The sequence below is a fragment of the Moschus berezovskii genome, chromosome 10 (assembly GCF_049115385.1).
Source record: "Moschus berezovskii isolate FMDL1 chromosome 10, NW_MosBer_1.0, whole genome shotgun sequence".
In the NCBI taxonomy this organism is placed as follows: domain Eukaryota; kingdom Metazoa; phylum Chordata; class Mammalia; order Artiodactyla; family Moschidae; genus Moschus; species Moschus berezovskii.
The window spans coordinates 83,731,221-83,748,886 of NC_142469.1; the positions used below are offsets into that span (position 1 = coordinate 83,731,221).

The 17,666-nt window shown below is 42.0% G+C and overlaps 1 protein-coding gene across 1 annotated transcript in view; it reads left to right on the plus strand.

Moving 5' to 3' along the window:
- Window positions 1-2,082: 2,082 nt before the first annotated feature.
- The window catches only part of ECT2L (epithelial cell transforming 2 like), an 85,762-nt gene continuing 70,178 nt past the window's right edge, over window positions 2,083-17,666 (plus strand). The window contains exons 1-2 of the mRNA XM_055433788.2: window positions 2,083-2,241; window positions 7,797-7,888. The gene's annotated coding sequence lies outside the window, so the exon portion shown is untranslated. The remainder of the gene's footprint in view (window positions 2,242-7,796; window positions 7,889-17,666) is intronic.

Genomic DNA, 17,666 nt, shown 5'->3' on the forward strand with positions numbered 1-17,666 from the left:
CATTTTCATCACCTCAGAAACAAACTCATTACCAGTCACTCCCTATCTCCCAAACCCCTCAGCACTTGGCAACAGTAATCTACTTTCTGTTTCCATGGATTTGCCAATTCTGGACATTTTCTATCAATAGAATTATACCATACACAGCTTTTGTGACTGGCTTCTTTAACTCCTGTAATGTTTTCAAGATTTCAAGTTTCATCCATGTTGCAGCATGTATTGATACATCTTTTCCTGGCTGAACCATATTCTATTGTATTATATACCACATTTGGTTTATTCACTTATAGCTCACTTGCCTTCACCTTGTAGAATAGGCCCATGCTTCTTCCACCTTGTTTCCAGTCCACAGAAAAAAACAAGCACGTTAATGGAGATGGGGGAGGGCAGGGACCCACTGAACACTATTTATTAAAAATCTCAATTTCAGTAAATTTTGGCATTCTGAGTTGAAAGAATTTTGGTCAGTTTATCTAATCATCGTTTTAATACCCCTTTTAAAAATGAGAAAGTCACCAGAACATTAAATGCAACCTTCAAAACTTTGCTGTTGGGATGAGCGGATAGGGATTCCAGGGGAAAGAGCATCCTAGGTCTGACAGAGCAAAAGGAAACTCTGTCATTTGACATGTTTTTCTTGGATGAGTCCTGAGACAAAGTAAAGAAAAAGCTGTTTCCTGTGGCTTAGTGACAGAGCAGTAGACTGACCTTGTTTGTTCAGTTGGTTCATTTGTCCTTTGTGTCAAGGAACTCCATGTGGGTCTCAGGTGACGAATTTTTAGTTTATCTAATTTGTATCCTTTCACACAAATTAAACATGTTAAAAGACAACAGGAAAAAACATGAGGTACTTGGATTAGAACAAAACCTAATTAGAATAAAATTTATTATTTATTATACAGATGTTACATATTTACCTTCCCAGGTGGCACGAGTGGTAAAGAACCTGTCTGCCAATGCAGGCAATCCTAGAGAACAGGAGATGCAAGAGACACAGTTTCAATCCCCTGGCTGGGAAGATCCCCTGGAGAGGGAAATGGCAACCCACTTCAGTATCTTTGCCTGGAGAATTCCTTGGACTGAGGAGCCTGGTGGGCTACAATCCATAGGGTCTCAAAGAGTCAGACCCAACTGAAGCTACTTAACACACATTTACTGTAGAAAATTTTTACTTAAAATTGGATTTTTTTAAAGTACTACCAGAGCAAATCATTTAACATTTGTTCACATACTTCCAGAGTTCTTAAACATTTATTTACAAAAATTAAAGTGAAAGAAAGTGCAGTCTCCCAGTAGTATCCGACTCTTTGTGATCCCATGGACTGTGGCCCGTCAGACTTCTCTGTCAGTGAAATTCTCCAGGGAAGAATGCTGGAGTGGGTAGCCATTACCTTCTCTCTGGGACTTCCCGAGCCAGGGATCCAACTCAGATCTCCCACATTGCAGGCAGATTCTCTACCATCTGAGCCACCAGGGGACTCGAAAAATGACAAAAATTAGGTGGCACAATTCATATAGTTTTCTAACGTACTTTTCATGTTGTGAACATCTTTCCTTGGTGGTAACTGTTCATCTACATATTTTAAAAAAAAAGCTTCACAATAAATACTTAAAGGCATTTTGACCAGAATCAATAAAAATTTATCAAGAAGGATATTGTTTGGGCTTTGGTACCTCTTGTATAATGTGAAAATTGGCAATAGGTATTAAAATATTCAGAGGATTTGCTGAAGATTAAGAAATCCCACCGTTTGCATCACCCAGCCTTAAAATTACTGACTTTCTTGGAGACCAAGCAAACACTGGCTTCAGTATCCAAGTCTCCTGTTGCGGTTTGGCTCCTCTGCTCTGCGTCTTCAGGGCCTTCTAGGACTATAGCGACTACTGGGATCCTGTCACATACTCCGTGGAGGTGACAAAGGAGCAGGATCGCCGACCTGGCCAGAATCCGGTGCAGCCCTGATGATGGGGATGTAGTCCGCCCGGCTTCTCGGCCCCCAGCTGGGACCGCTGGCCACCGGGTCCCTCCAGCGGCTCAGGCCCGGCTATGGGGTGTGGATGCTGATGCTGCAGGGCCGCCTGCGGGGCGGGGCGGGGCCGTGTTGTCGGGACTCTATGGAAACGGCGCGCTGCCGACCCCGCCCCTCCCCGGGCCGTGGCCTGCGTCCTGCTCTCGCCCCTCCAAGCGATCCAAAGAGGAGGCGACCGCCAGGAGCCGGGTCTTTCCGCCACCGCCTGGAGGTAAAGCTCTTGGCTTCCGGGCCGCACATTTTTTGCTTGGGGCCGTCGGGGTCCAGCGCCTGGGCGGGTTAGTTCCCGTTGCAGCCTCGGGAGGACCCTAAGCTGCGCCCTCGGTGGGCTCCCCTTCCGTGACCTTGGGGAACCGGCGCCTGGAAGTGGCGCTTGGGAGGAATGAAACTATCCCTGCCTAGGGTCAGGTTTGAACTGGGCCGTTGCCAGTAAACTCTTAGCTTCTGCAGAGCACGCATTTGGGGTAGAGATGAAGTCACGTTCTTTAGCACTTCGGAAAACCCTGATTTTTCATAGGATTCTGAACTCGCTCACAACGACTCCCACGCTTCGTTGGCTGGTTCTCGCCCTCATCCTCCCGCGGAGTCAGTGGGAGGGGTGGGCTTGGCGGGTAGCAAAGGAGAAATACAAAGAACCTGCGAGTACAGTTCATAATTAGAACTGCATAGTTCTGAAAAGTTAAAATGCTAAGATTTTATGAATAGGATTGTATTCGTAAATAGGTCAATAGGATCAAATCATGGTACTTATATTTATCCTTTTAAAAGTGCTTATGCTCTACTTATTAATAAATCTTGCCATATATCAGAGCAGAATATCCAGAGGTCGCATGTATTCAAGTGCAGCGCAACCCGTGTAATTGTTTTCAAGCCCATCTTGACCTTTGTGCACCATAAGAATCTCAAAAATCGTGCTCTAAAAGCCATTATTTCCATGAAAGAAAATAAGGATTGAGACTTGAAAGTTTTAGAACAACGATAATTGGTTGTTTTTCGCAAATTAGTTTAAATAGTACAGTCGCTTCTTGTTATAATTTTAATGTTTTTAACTGTAAACTTCTCCTATCAGTGAGCAAATTCATCATTTGAATATGTCCAGTTTTGGCTCATGGGTTTCCCGGGTAGCTCAGGGGTAAAGACACTGCCTGCAACTCAGGAGACGTGGGTTTAATCCCTGAGTTGGGAAGATCCCCTGGAGGGGAGGACATGGCAACCCACTCCAGTATTCTTGCTGGAGGATCCCATGGACAGAGGAGCCTGGCGGGCTATAGTCTATAGGGTCGAAAAGCATAGGACACTACTGAAGCCACTGAGCAGCAGCAGTTTTGGCTCACAAGTGTGGTATTTCCTATCCCCTTCTATGCTATTGCTGCTGCTGCTGCTAAGTTGCTTCAGTCGTGTCCGACTCTGTGCGACCCCATAGACGGAAGCCCACCAGGTTTCCCCATCCCTGGGATTCTCCAGGCAAGAACACTGGAGTGGGTTGCTATTTCCTTCTCCAATGCATGAAAGTGAAAAGTGAAAGTGAAGTCGCTCAGTCAAGAGGGCAGATTTCCTCAAAACATGCTGTTATTTTTATCATTTATTTGTGCATTTAATAAAAATTATATACAAGTTGACATTCAAATGTCTTGTTTGTCAAATGCCCTGCATATTGGACATTTAACTAGAATTACCTTTCATTTCTGTTTTTTCATCAATCACTTTTTCTCTGCACCTGTTCTTTTCTGCAGTCTTTAGAACCATACAACCCAGCAGGAGGCATATTTAAAGAACTAAAATTTAGATAATAAAATAAATGAATCATTGTACAACTTGCAGTGTGAATGCCAAAGTACTCAAATGTAGGTATCTCTGTGCCAGGGAACAGTGTTTTGTTTCCCGTTTCTACTCCAAGTCAGTGTCTTGTCCTGTGGAGCAGAACCAGAGTAATTTACATTCCTCCAACTGTGTAACCAGTCACCTGTGGAAACATAGTTAAGGACAACATGGTTCTGACTTATCCTAGTGATGATTTATAGCTCTCTGTATGGACTGGCGATTGTCCAGCCCTCTCATCCTTTAGTCTGGCTTTGATTGTCATACGAATCACCCCCTTTTCTTTCACTAAGCATGGAGGTACCAGTGTCAATTGCTAAGTTTCTAATTGATATCTTAGTTATAAAGAATAGTCAGTCACAGAATAGAAAGCATGTTTCCAAATTAACCGATAGTAGTCATATATCAAAGTTATACTCACATATTAGGAAAAATCCAGTATAATCTTTAAATTTGATAGCCAATTACTGCCTGTGTGTCCATAGATGATTTTCTTTACCCTGTTCTTCTTGTCTGTAATCAAACTCTCAAGGTGAATGTGAGAAATATATGAGCTTATGTACAGAAAAGAGTGACTAGCACCGTGTCAGTCAGGGTAGCAATTCAAAAAAAGGATAGTAAATACAGTATTTACGACATGTTCCCCTCCCCACTTTGATTTTGTTACTTATTATGTTTGTTGGATCAAGTTACACACAAGAAGAGCTACAGACTAGGATCTCCTATTTTACTCCCCTTTTCCATCAATATGGAAATATGTAGAGTCCTTGTTTTACCAAGTGAGGTAAGGAGTTCTCCAGTTTGTGTCACCCATGCTGGAGTTTCATTTCAGTGGAAGAACTAGGCTGTAAGTGAAGAAGCAGCAAGACATTCCCTCCTCTAAGAGTGACACACTGCTTTGTGTAAAAACAAGAGCGATCCTAAATGATAAAGGAAGATCTTTATGGTACATTGTTTTGGCTTTTGGAGAAAGGATACTGAGAAAAGATGAAAAAATGGATGAGAATTTGATTTTGTACTCAGGTTTTGAGTCTGTCTTGGTATTAGAAGATATTGTAGCTGCCTTTTTGTAAACAGCTTCTTTACTGTGTATTATAATTCACAATATCTATTTTTGGCCCCAGAGTGAATTCTCACCTCAAATAAGAATGCTTCTAGTTTGCTGATGTCATAAAAAAAAAAATCTGTCCCATCTACATATGAATTCGATTGTAAGCTTATTTTACCACCTAACTCACTTGACCCAATGATGGAAATTGCTAATAAGATCACACAAGTGGATAAGTTGTTACAGTTGTGATGCAATTTTCAGTTCAGTTCAGTCGCTCAGTCGTGTCCAACTTTTTGCAACCCCATGAACTGCAGCACGCCAGGCCTCCCTGTCCATCACAACTCCCAGAGTCCACCCAAACCCATGTCCATTGAGCCATCCAACCATCTTATCCTCTATCGTCCCCTTCTGCCCTTAATCTTTCCAAGCATCAGGGTCTTTTCAAATGAGTCAGCTCTTCACATCCGGTCGCCAAAGTATTGGAGTTCCAGCTTCCACATCAGTCCTTCCAATGAATATTCAGGACTGATTTCCTTTAGGATGGACTGGTTGAATCTCCTTGCAGTCCAAGGGACTCTCAAGACTCTTCTCCAACACCACAGTTTAAAAGCATCAATTCTTCGGTGCTCAGCTTTCTTTATAATCCAACTCTCACATCCATTCATGACCACGGGAAAAACCGTAGCCTTGACTAGAGGGACCTTTGTTGACAAAGTAATGTTGCTGCTTTTCAATATGTTGTCTAGGTTGGTCATAACTTTCCTTCCAAGGAGTAAGCATCTTTTAATTTCATGGCTGCAATCAGCATCTGCAGTGATTTTGGAGCCCAGAAAAAGTCAGCCACTGTGTCCACTGTTTCCCCATCTATTTGCCATGAAGTGATGGCACCGGATGCCATGATCTTAGTTTTCTGAATGTTGAGCTTGAAGCCAACTTTTTCACTCTCCTCTTTCACTTTCATCAAGAGGCTCTTTAGTTCTTCTTCACTTTCTGCCATAAGTGTGGAGGCATCTGCATATCTGAGGTTATTGATATTTCTCCTGGCAATCTTGATTCCAGTTTGTGCTTCTTCCAGCCCAGCGTTTCTCATGATGTACTCTGCATATAAGTTAAATAAGCAAGGTGACAATATACAGCCTTGACGTACTCCTTTTCCTATTTGGAACCAGTCTGTTGTACCATGTCCAGTTCTAACTGATGCTTCCTGACATGCATACAGGTTTCTTAAGAGGCAGGTCAGGTGGTCTGGTATGCCCATCTCTTTCAGAATTTTCCACAGTTTATTGTGATCCACACAGTCAAAGGCTTTGGCATAGTCAATGAAGCAGAAATAGATGTTTTTCTGGAACTCTCTTGCTTTTCGATGATCCAGCGGATGTTGGCAATTTGATCTCTGGTTCCTCTGCCTTTTCTAAAACCAGCTTGAACATCTGGAATTTCATGGTTCACGTATTGCTGAAGCCTGGCTTGGAGAATTTTAAGCATTACTTTACTAGCGTGTGAGATGAGTGCAATTGTGCGGTAGTTTGAGCATTCTTTGGCATTGCCTTCCTTTGGCATTGGAATGAAAACTGACCTTTTCCAGTCCTGTGGCCACTGCTAAGTTTTCCAGATTTGCTAGCATATTGAGTGCAGCACTTTCACAGCATCGTCTTTCAGGCTTTGAAATAGCTCAACTGGAATTCCATCACCTCCACTAGTTTTGTTCGTAGTGATGCTTTCTAAGGCCCACTTGACTTCACATTCCAGGATGTCTGGCTCTAGGTGAGTGATCACACCATCGTGATTATCTGGGTTGTGAAGATCTTTATTTGCACAGTTCTTCTGTGTATTCTTGCCACCTCTTCTTAATATCTTCTGCTTCTGTTAGATCCCTATCATTTCTGTCCTTAATTGAGCCCATTTTTGAATGAAATGTTCCCTTGGTATCTCTGATTTTCTTGAAGAGATCTCTAGTCTTTCCCATTCTATTGTTTTCCTCTATTTCTTTGCACTGTTCACTGAGGAAGGCTATCTTATCTCTCCTTGCTATTCTTTGGAACTGTGCATTCAAATGGGTATATCTTTCCTTTTCTCCTTTGCTTTTCACTTCCCTTCTTTTCACAGCTATTTGTAAGGCCTCCTCAGACAGCCATTTTGCTTTTTTGCATTTCTTTTTCTTGGGGATCATCTTGATTCCTGTCTCCTGTACAATGTCACGAACCTCCGTCCATAGCTCATCAGGCACTCTATCTATCAGATCTAGTCCCTTAAATCTATTTCTCACTTCCACTGTATAGTTGTAAGGGATTTGATTTAGGTCATACCTGAATGGTCTAGTGGTTTTCCCTACTTTCTTCAATTTAAGTCTGAATTTGGCAATAAGGAATTCATGATCTGAGCCACAGTCAGCTCCTGGTCTTGTTTTTGCTGACTGTATAGAACTTCTCCGTCTTTGGCTGCAAAGAATATAATCAATCTGATTTCGGTGTTGGCTATCTGGTGATGTCCATGTGTAGAGTCTTCTCTTGTGTTGTTGGAAGAGGATGTTTGCTATGACCAGTGTGTTCTCTTGGCAGAACTGTATTAGCCTTTGCCCTGCTTCATTCTGTGCTCCAAGGCCAAATTTGCCTGTTACTCCAGGTGTTTCTTGACTTTCTACTTTTGCATTCCAGTCCCCTATAATGAAAAGTGCATCTTTTTTGGGTGTTAGTTCTAGAAGGTCTTGTAGGTCCTCATAGAACTGTTCAACGTCAGCTTCTTCAGCAGTACTAGTCAGGGCATAGACTTGGATTACCATGATATTGAATGGTTTGCCTTGGAAACGAACAGAGATTATTCTGTCATTTTTGAGATTGCATCCAAGTACTGCATTTCAGACTCTTGTTGACTATGATGGCTACTCCATTTCTTCTAAGGGATTCCTTCGAGAGGAGCTACCCTGTGCCCAAGGTCGGGGCAGCGGCTGCACTGTGCTGGAGCAACGGTAAAGAGATAACCCATGTCCAAGGTAAGAGAAACCCAAGTAAGACGGTAGGCACTGAGAGAGGGCATCAGAGGGCAGACAGACTGAAACCACAATCACAGACAACAGGCCAATCTGATCACATGGACCACAAAGCCATGCCGTGTGGTGCCACCCAAGACAGACGGGTCATAGTGGAGAGGTCCGACAGAATTTGGTTCACTGGAGAAGGGAATGGCAAACCACTTCAGTATTCTTGCCTTGAGAACCCCATGAACAGTATGAAAAGGCGAAAAGATAGGACACTGAAAGATGAACTCCCCAGGTTGGTAGGTGCCCAGTTTGCTACTGGAGATCAGTGGAGAAATAAGTCCAGAAGAATGAAGGGATGGAGCCAAAGCAAAAACAACACCCAGTTGTGGATGGGATTGGTGATAGAAGCAAGGTTTGATGCTGTAAAGAGCAATATTGCATAGAAACCTGGAATGTTAGGTCCACGAATCAAGGCAAATTGGAAGTGGTCAAACAGAAGATGACAAGAGTGGACATCGACATTCTAGGAATCAGCGAACTAAGATGGACTGGAATGCAATTGTCAGACCCTAATAATCAGTGAAGGAATTGGACTTTTTCTTGGTTAGCAACTTTTCCTTCAGCCCCTGCATTTAGAAAATTGGTAGATGTGGTAGAATTACTCATTTACTCACTCAGCAAATACTTACCAAGTCCCCAACAGTTGGCAGACTTCCCAGGTGGTGCTAGTTGTAAAGAACCCGCTTGCCAGTGTAGGAGACATAAGAGATGTGGGTTCGATCCCTGGGTTGGGAAGATCCCCTGAAGTCAGAAAGAGCAACCCGCTCCAGTATTCTTGCCTGGAGAATTCCATGGACAGAAGAACCTGGTGGGTTACAGTCCATGGGGTTGTAAAAGTCGGACAAGACTGAGCAACTCACACTTTCTACCTGTTGGTAGGCACTATGTGATAGGCAGCTTCTAAAATGACTCCCTACAACCCCAGCCTCCTGGTATTCCTGTCCTTGTGAAACTCCTCCCCTCAAGTATGGGCTAGAATTGTTTCTAATACAGGGGTTGCTAAACTTTTCCTGTAAAGGGCCAGGTAGTAAATATTTTTAGCTCTGTGGGCCATATGGTTTCTTTCCAAATACTAAATTCTGCTGCTACTGCTGCTGCTGCTAAGTCGCTTCAGTTGTGTCCGACTCTGTGCGACCCCATGGATTGTAGCCTTCCAGGCTCCTCCATCCATGGGATTTTCCAGCCAAGATTACTGGAGTGGGGTGCCATTGCCTTCTCCGACTCAATTCTGCTATTATACTACAAAAGCCACCAAAGCCGATATGTAAATAAATGTGATTAGCTGTCTTCCAATAAAACTATTTACAAAAATAGGCTGTAGGCCAAATACAGCCTGCTGACCATGTTTGCTGACCCCTGCTCTGACTAATCAAAAGTGATGGCATATTACTTCTGAGATTTTGTCACAGACTCTGACTTCCATCTTGCCTGCCCTCTCTCACCCTCTCACTTGCTTACCATTTTGTGAGCTAAGCTGTGGAAAACCCAGCTTGAAGGGAAGCCTCCAACCTACAAGAGCTCTTGTTCCAACAGTCTGTGAGGAACTGAATCTTGCTGACAGCCCTCGACCAGGGCTTGGAAGTGGCTCCTTCCACAGTTCAGCTTTGCGATGAAAAAAGCCCCAACTGACACTTGGATTATGAGAGATCCTGAACCAGAGAACCTAGTTAAGCCAGTCACGCTTGACCCTTGACTCATGGAAACTATGAAAGAATAAATGCTTTAAAAAATATTACATTTATTTTTTGGTTGCACTGGGTTTTAGGTGCAGCACACAAGATCTTCACTCTAGTTGTGGCATGCACATTCTTAGTTGGTACATGTGAATTCTTAGTTGGGGCCTGTGGGATCTAATTCCCTGACCAGGGATCGAACCTGGGCCACCTGCCTTGGGAGCTCAGAGTCTTAGCCACTGACCTACCAGGGAAGTGCCATAAATGCTTTTTTAATACAACTAAGTTTTTGGACTGTTTATTACATAGCACTAGATACCCACCATGTTACCCGCATCAGATAACTAATACTCTTCATGATCGGCTCCTATAACAACGAACAAGGGAAATGCTTCTCCTGGAGACTGACTATGGACATCAACATACTAAATTTCTAAAACGTCCTGCAAAAAAAAAAACAAAAACACAATTTTAATTTTGTTCCATCAATCATCTCCAGGCATATTTAACCACATATCTTCTTTTTCTGGGAAATACCTATTAATATCTTATGGAGCTACTACTTGGAGAGATTTTAAATGCTAGACTGTGAAAAGAAATCATTCCATTTAAAGAAGTAGTGATTGCCAGCATGCTGTCTCTCCCTCGGTCAAATAACTAGTCAATGAAATAAGATATTAATCTAAGAGAATGAATATAATCCTGTGGGAATTTGCATCTGAGTCTGTATTTATATCTATATATAATGTACTATATCCACATGTTGAAGCCCACCAGCAGAGACAGTAACTATTCTTTCTGCAATGTTACACTCATTTTGTAATTCAGCAAATCCCTTACCACAGAGGATAATAACAATTCTGAGGACTTGCTAAATAAAAATCCCTTATGTTGGCTCTTAGAGACATTTCACGTAACAACAGCTGGGCATCTTATGAAACTAAGGATTTGTTTTCATTTACTGTTGATTCAGAGGGAGGTATTAATTTTCCACATTGCCATGAGGTTTTTATCTGAACATTGTTGTAGTGTAGTTTGCCAAGACATATCACTGCCTTGCTTCACACATGAGACTGAGGCCCAGAGATGAAATTACCTGTGAAGCTTCAATTTTTTTTCTTTTGGCTGTGTCCACATGGCACTTGGGATCTTAGTTACCAGACCAGGAATCAAACCCATGCCCCCTTCAATGGGAAGCAAGGAGTCTTAACCACTTGACCACCAGAGAAGCCTCTAAAAGCTTCAATATGGGGGAGATCAGAACAGGAGTCCAAATTTGGTGCTCACCATGTCATGCTGCCCTTCCTAATATGGTGCATGCCTTTCTGAGATATTCATTTTTAAAATATGCTTCTATCTGCCTGAAGTGTAATAAGTGTAGAGGCACCACCAGTGTTTGTCTTATTTTCAGATTTTTCTGACTTGCCAAAAAATTTTCCTCAGCTATTCCAGGCTAAAGAAATTCACATTGTTCCCTCTCTTCTTGGTATTTATAGCAACAGAGGTTGCTTAGAAACTTAAACATTTCTGATGCTTGAACCTCAGCTATAATTTCACTGAGAAGCAGTCATCCAATTTGTGTTTTAATGCCTTCTGTAATGGACATAATCTCCCAGGACAGTTAATGCTGCTGAAGTGATTGTTTTCCTACTTAGACTGAGCCAAAATCCATCCCTCTGACCTCATCCATTGTTCTTAATTTTGTCTTCTGGGCACTCACAAACCATATGTAATTGATTTTGTATATAAAAAGCCTCCAGATTTTGATGTGTGTGTGGTATGGTATGAGAAAGGGGTCCACTTGCTTTTCTCTTTTTAAAATAGATATTCTGTTTTTCTATAAATGAAAAAAATCTCTCTTCCTCTTTGATTTGTCATCTAAGAAGTGTCTGATTTACATGAGGCTATTTTGGATTTTCTCTTCTGCTCCTGTAATTAGTTGTCTGTCCCCATGCTAATACCATGTTATCGTATTACTGCAGCTTTATAAAGTCTTTTTTATATTAATTTTTTATTGAAGTTTAGTTGATTTGCAGTGTTTTCATTTCAGGTGTATAGCATAGTAATTCAACAGTTTTACAGATTATACTTGATTAAAAGTTATTACAAGGTAATGGCTGTAATTCCCCTTTTATACAATATATCCTTTTTTTAAAAAAATAAGATATAGTTGTGATGTGGTGGTGATTGTGATTTAGTCACTCAGTTCAGTTCAGTCGCTCAGTCGTGTCCGACTCTGCGACCCCATGAATCACAGCACGTCAGGCCTCCCTGTCCATCACCAGCTCCCGGAGTTCACTCAAACTCATGTCCATCGAGTCGGTGATGCCATCCAGCCATCTCATTCTCTGTCGTCCCCATCTCCTCCTGCCCCCAATCCCTCCCAGCATCAGAGTCTTTTCCAGTGAGTCAACTCTTCGCTCAGTTGTGTCCAACTCTTGCAGCCCCATGGACTGCAGCCCCCAGTCTCCCCCATGGAATTTCCCTGCAAGATTACTGGAGTGGGTAGCCATTAGCCATTTCCTTCTCTCGGGGCTATTCCTGGCTCAGGGATCAAACCTGCGTCTCTTGTGTTGCAGGCAGTCTCCTACATTGCAGGCGAATTCTTTACCAACTGAGCTACCAGGGAAGCCCATAGTTGTGATATACAGTTTATAAATATATATATAAAACTTTGCTGTACACGTGAAACTAACATAGCTTTATACATCAACTATAATTAATTTTTTAAAAGCCCCACAAGGGCTTCCCTCGTGGCTCAGTCGATAAATAATCTACCTGCAATGCAGGAGACCCAGGTTTGATCCCTGGGTTGGGGAGAGCCACTGGAGGAGGAAATAGCAACTCACTTCAGTATTCTTGCCTGGAAAATTCCATGGACAGAGGAACCTGTCAGGATACAGTCCATGGGGTCACAAGAGTTGGACATGACTTAGCGACTACACCACCACCACCATTCTTTTTCAGGTTCTTTCTCATCATAGGTTATTACAAGATAGTGAATATAGTTCCTTGTGCTATACAGTAGGTTCATAGATACAATAAGAAATACTGTATCTATTTTATATACAGTATTGTGTATATGTTAATCCCAAACTCCCTATTTATCCCTCCCTATTATAAGTCTTGATATCTAGAAACACATCTCCTTCTCTTGCTCTTCCAGACCATCTGGACTACTTTAGCCCTTTATTTCTTGGCCATGCCATGTGGCTTATGGGATCTTAGTTCCCCTAAAAGGGATTGAACCCAGGCCCACAGCAGTGAAAGTGTAGAGTCCTAACCACTGGACTGCCAAGGAATTCCCAACTTTAGTCCTTTAAACTTCCATGAATATTTTAGACTCAGCTTTTCAAGTTACACTCACATGCACGCATACACACACACCCCACAATATCTCTTTGGGATTTTTTTTTTTGAGATTCCATTGAATCTGTAGATCAATTTGAGTGAATTAGTTTCTTCATTTTTCTGAATTTCTAGTACATGAATCAAACATGTCTCTCCATTTATTTAGTTCTTTAAAAGTTGTTTTTCAGTAAAGTTTTCTAATTTTCTTTATAAAGTACTTTTTTTCTAGGAAATTAGTCGTGTTTGATATTATTCTTTTAAAACTTCTTAATTGAAATAGAAGATAGAAAACTATGTAGGTCCTAAGGGTAAATACTCAGTAAATTATGAAGTGGATTCACCTAGGGCCCCACTCTTCGATCAGTACCATCACCCCAATATCCCTTCTCATATCCCTTCTCGTCATTCCCATCTCTTTCCTCACTAAAGATAACCACTATCCTGACTTTGAACACCACAGTATAGAACTTCATATAAATGGAACTATACAAAACGTATTATTTTGTTCCCAGCTTCCTTTTTTAATGTTTTATGATGTGTGATTTGTGCATATTGATGTGTGTAGCAGCAGCCTGTTCATTGATCTATAGCATTTTATTGCATGAATATATGACAATATATTTATCCATTCAGCTACTGATGGATGCTTGGGTTGTTTCCAGTTTGGAGCTATCCAGTGCAGCCATGAATACTCTTGTGGATCTGTTTGGTTTATATGTGCATGTTTTGCTGTTGAGTCAACTGTATGCATATTTTCAACTGTAGGAAATAATGCCAAACAGTTTTTCAAAGCACTTATACTAATTTACACTTTCACCAGCTGTATATGAGCATTCTGGATGTTCACCAACACTCAGCTTTGTCAGTCTGTGCTGGATAACAAAGCAGCCCCAAACAGGATTTGAAACAGGAATGGTTGTCTTTCACAGTTCTCTGGATTCACAATTCGTCTGGGCAGGTACACTTCCTCTTTCTCATGACTGATTATTTGTTTTTGGTTGCGCTAGGTCTTCAGTGCTACTCTTGGGCTTTCTCTGTCTGTGGCAAGTGGGGCTGCCTTCACTGTGGTGTGTGGGCTTCTCATTGTGGTGCTTTCTCTTATTGCAGAGCACAGACTCTAGGTGCCTAGGCTTCAGCAGTTGCAGCACAGGCTCAGCCATTGTGGCTTCTGGGCCCTAGAGCCTGCAGGCTTCAGTAGTTGGAGCTCTACAGTGAGGGCTCAGTAGTTGTGGCACACAGGCTTAGTTGCTCTGCAGCATGTAGAATGTTCCCGGACCAAGGATCGAACCCATATCCTCTGCGCTGGCAGGCACATTCTTATCTACTGTACCACCAGGTAAGTCCTCCACTTCCTTGTATAGGCTGGAGTCATTCATATGGTTGCATTTACCTAGGAGCTCAGTTGGAACTGGAATACCTGAGTTGGCTTCATTCAATCACCAGGTACTCTGACTTGGGTGGCTGAAAAGCTGGGGGCTGGGTTCAACCTCTGTCTTTTCACGTGGTCTCTCCTCACTCAGTAATCTAGCCTAAGCTTCTTTACATGGAAGCTACGTCTCAAGAGTGCAAAAAGGGAAAGCAAGTCTTAAGGCCTAGGACCAGAAGTCATTAACCATCACTTCCACAACATTCTATTGGTTAAAATAAGGCAGTGCTAGTTCATATACACGGAGAAGGCAATGGCAAGCCACTCCAGTACTCTTGCCTAGAAAATCCCATGGATGGAGGAGCCTGGTGGGCTGCAGTCCGTGGGGTCGCTGAGGGTCGGACACGACTGAGCGACTTCACTTTCACTTTTCACTTTCACGCATTGGAGAAGGAAATGGCAACCCACTCCAGTGTTCTTGCCTGGAGAATCCCAGGGACGGGGGAGCCTGGTGGGCTTCTGTCTGTGGGGTCACACAGAGTCGGACACGACTGAAGTGACGCAGCAGCAGCAGCAGTTCATATACAAGGGGAAGAAAGTCAGTAAGACTTTACTTCTTGATGGAAGAACCAGGATGCGAGCAATAATTCTTGGCCATAGCTACAGACAGTATACACATCCCACCCTCTGGTCATGATTCACATCCCTTTCACAAGCAGAACACAGTTTCCCCATCCCAGCACACCCAAAGTTTCATCCAGGTTCATCCAGATTGTTAAGGTTTTTATTGTTGTTAAGAATGGGACTTGGAGCTTATCAAATGCACTTTTAAGGGAATTCCCTGGTGGTTCACTGGTTAGGGCTCTGTGCTTCCACCGCAGGGGCACAGTTTCGATTCCTGGTTGAGGAACTAAGATCCTGCATGCCAAATGGAACAGCTGGAAAAAAATGCACTTTCTGGATTTACTGAGATTTTTATGATTTTCTTCTTTATTAATGATAAGTACATTGATTTTGTAATATCAAACTAAATTTATGTTCCAAGAATCAGTCCAAATTGGTGGTGATGTGTTAACCTTTTCATATATTGGTGTGTTTGGTGTTCTAACATTTTGATAGGATTTTTGTTTTAGGATTATGTTTACGATAGTAAATCTATAATATTCCTCTCTTGTAAGGTCTTTGTTGGGTTTTGGTGTTAAGGTTATGGTGACTTCATAGAAGAACTTGGAAATAATTCCCAATTTTCTATTCTCTTGAATAAGTTCAATTGATATTTTTTCCTTAAGTGTTTTGTGCGTACAAATATTGGATCCAGGAGTAGGGTACTGCCATACCAGCATCAATATATTTCAAATTATGTGGCATTAACATCCAATATAGCAGCATGAAATTGTTACTGGGAACTTGGACTGTTAGCAATTCATGTCACCAAAAAAATTTGTAGAACTATATTCTAGAATAGCTTAAAGAGCATATTATATACCTAATAAGCTTGTACTTTATACAAAGAGGTAGAAAATGACTTATTATAATGAGTCTGTTATTACTGGCTGCATTTGCCAAGGTACTACCAGAAGTAAAGGAACTCAGAAGAAAAAATTTGTCTGGTTTGCAAGCAGGAATGAAAAGAAATTCAGAGACAACAAAAAAACTCAAATACCTGCATCTAAGTGGAGGTGCAACTGAGTCACACATTCAACTAGCAGAGAAGCAACAGAGAAACCCTTTGAGAAACAAAGGCTGCTTAAAACTTGGCATCGCAGCAAGACCAAGTCAAGAAGAAAATGGCTGTCACACCACTGTTAGGATCTCTGAGTGGAATAAGGTAGTACCAGCAAATACTTTCACAGTTGGAAGCATATCTCAAGAAGAGGAGACTTAGAGTTTGGTTCTTCCCAAGGAAAGTCTGATTAGGCTCATAGTTGTTCAGTGGCTAAGTTGTATCCGACTCTTTGCGACCCCATTAACTGTATCATGCTAGGCTTCCCCATCCTTTACTGTCTCCCAGAGCTTGCTCAAACTCATGTCCATTGAGTCAGGGATGCCATCCAGCCATCTCATCTTCTGTTGCCCCCTTCTCCTCCTTTCTTCAGTCTTTCTCAGCATCAGGGTTTTTCCAGTGAGTTGGCTCTTCACATCAGGTGGCCAAAGTGTAGGAGCTTCAACTTCAGCATCAGTCCTTCCAGTGAATATTCAGGATTTATTTCATTTTGGATTGACTAGTTTGAGCTCCTTGCTGTTCAAGGGACTCTCAAGAGTCTTCTTCAACACCGCAGTTCGAAAGCATCAATTCGTTGGCCCTCAGCCTTCTTTACTGTCCAACTCTCACATCTGGACATGACTACCAGAAAAACCATAGTTTTGACTATACAGAAAGACAGAGACAAGTCTCTAAACAGTTGTGAACATAGCACTGCCTGAATTCAAATAATTTTAAATAAATATTAAGAAATCAGTATTATCAAAGGAGTCACCTACATGGTCTAAAAGAGAATGTGATGGAGACTAAAAATGACAATCGAGATCCAGCCTTCTACAGCTGGATCTCAGAATTGCTATTGATTAACTCTTTTATATACCATTCTTATCCTTTACAAATGGGACTACTTATTGCAGTTATCCTTTTATTGTTCTGCCATTTCATATGTATGTTGTATGTATGGGGGCTTCCTAGGTGGATCAGTGGTAGAGAATCTACCTGCAATGCTGGAGACCTGGGTTCCATCCCTGGCTCAAGAAGATCCCCTGGAATAGGAAATAGAAACCCACTCCAGTATTCTTGCCTAGGAAATCCCATGGACAGATGAGCCTGGTGGGCTACAGTCCATAGTGTCACAAAGAGTCAGACATGACTGAGCATGCACGCATAGTGTGTGTATGGGTTAGGCCAGATAACTTTTCTTTTTAGTTCAGAGATCTGTAGGTCAAGAGTAGATCTTGGTCTGTCATGACTGTTATGAATCATTTCTATCTCCTGGAATCTAAACTAAAAGTATTGATGAAAAAAAAAAAGAAAATATTGTTGAGATGTAACTTTAGAGTTGTCTGCTTTAGGGAGTGGATGAGTATGTTCTGCACATAGGAAAGGAAGGAAGTTGACCCAAAGGGTTAACTGTGGTAGATTGTATTACTCTTGTATAATCCGTTCCCCTTGAATGTGGTCTGGACCTAGCTACTTTCTTTTACCTAATAGAATAGAGCAAAAGTGATGGGATAATGCTTCTGAGGTTACAAAGAACCTGTGCTTCCCTCTGTGTGTCCTCTCTTGCTTTTTCATTTGCTTACTCTGATGGAAGCCAACTGCTATGTGAATTGCCCTATGGAGAAGCCCATGTGG